Source organism: Salvelinus sp. IW2-2015, unplaced genomic scaffold (assembly GCF_002910315.2).
Source record: "Salvelinus sp. IW2-2015 unplaced genomic scaffold, ASM291031v2 Un_scaffold1572, whole genome shotgun sequence".
NCBI classification, from domain to species: Eukaryota; Metazoa; Chordata; class Actinopteri; order Salmoniformes; family Salmonidae; genus Salvelinus; species Salvelinus sp. IW2-2015.
In genome coordinates this window covers 42,908-44,620 of record NW_019943000.1, presented here as the reverse complement: position 1 = coordinate 44,620, position 1,713 = coordinate 42,908, and the positions used below count along the sequence as shown (strand labels likewise).

Here is a 1,713-nt window from a genome sequence, read left to right as displayed (position 1 = left end):
TGCTTCTCCAGGAACAGGTTGAAGTGGAAACCTACAGGAGGGTAGCTCTCCAGGAACAGGGTTGAAGTGGAAACCTACAGGAGGGTAGCTCTCCAGGAACAGGGTTGGTTCATTCTATAATTTCTTAATATCGTCAATCAAAATAGCCTGTGATGTCAAGCCTGCTTACATTTCATGGACTTTCAGATGTGAGATAGTTCCTTTATCTCGGCTCGTCATATTGTGAAGTCACAATGAACTTAATCTATTATTTTCCCACCTCCTTTAAAAGTAGAACACTTTATAGGGAATAGGGTTCCATTTTGGATTCAGCCTGGGTCTTTGTTGTCATGGATATCCCAGAACTGAACCAGCAACAGAATTCCCAGTGATGCAACATCTTAGGAAACAWGATGATATTTGACAGGCACTATCGCCRTTCCGCTCTTAATCTTTGAATTTCACTTCCTGATTTACACACATGGTATTGGTTACCAGGCCATGCCATTTCTGACCACAGAAAAAATAATAACACAAAAAAAAGAGACCATTGATTGTCAGACAATGACACCTCATTCATGTTTGAAGAAGTTGTGGCAGTCAGTCATCGATGTGTCTGCATAGTGTGTTCGTAAGTATAAAAAAAATAGCATTTTTTAAATCTGAATGGCTTTAGCCCATGTCACATACTATGTATGATACAACTCATGACATCATTCCTCATCAATTGGTCAAGCAGGTTGATGTTCATAGTGTAAAACTCAAACAGTGGGTTCGTATCGATAGTGTATAATTCAAAGATTAGGGGGTTGATATTCAGTGTATAATTCAAACATGCTAAAATGTGAAGTAAAGGCTTTTGTTGAGACAACTGAACAGAAAAAGCAGGACCCGAAAAAGCAAATGTTACAAGTAAATTAAATGTCAACCAGAAATTGACGTTGATTTTACGCTACGTAACTTTAAAAAGTAAAGAATACACACTTTCAATCGTAGTCATCTGAGAAGAAATCAGGACCAAAGAAAAAGTAAAAACAGAAAAATCTCAGGTTTATTAAGAACATTCTTCATCTTCAAAACACGTTAAGACAGTAATTATAAAACAGTATGTACACATTATTATTGACATTAAAGCATACCAGAGAAAACAGAGGACTTATGCCTGTTTTATAGCCTGGCCCCAGATTTATTTGTGCTAACAGGTCAACTCCTTGTCATATCAAACATTAGCAGGACAAGGAGTTGACATGAAAGCACKAACAGATCGGGGACCAGACTACATGTTTCAGCCAATTCATAAACAAGTCACCCCATCGGCTCTCTGCTCCCAAAAATAAAGACAATAATGATAACGATTGCTTTACCGCGATTAATGACACAGTGTTCTGAGGTACAAAAATAAGTGACCAGAGACTCAATGAGCATACTGAACCCAAACCATGTACACTTTAGGGTGGGGTCAGGTTGGGGGTGGACTGGACACCAAGTCAACAGGGACATTAACAAGGACACCAAGTCAACAGGGACATTAACAAGGACACCAAGTCAACAGGGACATTAACAAGGACACCAAGTCAACAGGGACATTAACAAGAGTCTTGAGGACACAGTGTTGGAGTGGAAACCTACAGGAGGGTAGCTCTCCAGGAACAGGGTTGGGGTGGAAACCTACAGGAACGCCCTGGCAGTAAGCTTCCCAGAAAGGGTTTGGAGAGAAACACTGGTACAGTACTT

At 39.9% G+C, this 1,713-nt stretch overlaps 1 long non-coding RNA gene across 2 annotated transcripts in view; it reads right to left on the bottom strand.

Annotated features, from left to right (window-relative positions):
• Positions 1 to 1,010: 1,010 nt before the first annotated feature.
• Positions 1,011 to 1,713, bottom strand: part of LOC112071294 (uncharacterized) — an 11,196-nt gene continuing 10,493 nt past the window's right edge. For both annotated transcript variants that reach the window (XR_002894055.2, XR_011475808.1), the window contains exon 2: positions 1,011 to 1,647. This is a non-coding gene — a long non-coding RNA (uncharacterized lncRNA). The remainder of the gene's footprint in view (positions 1,648 to 1,713) is intronic.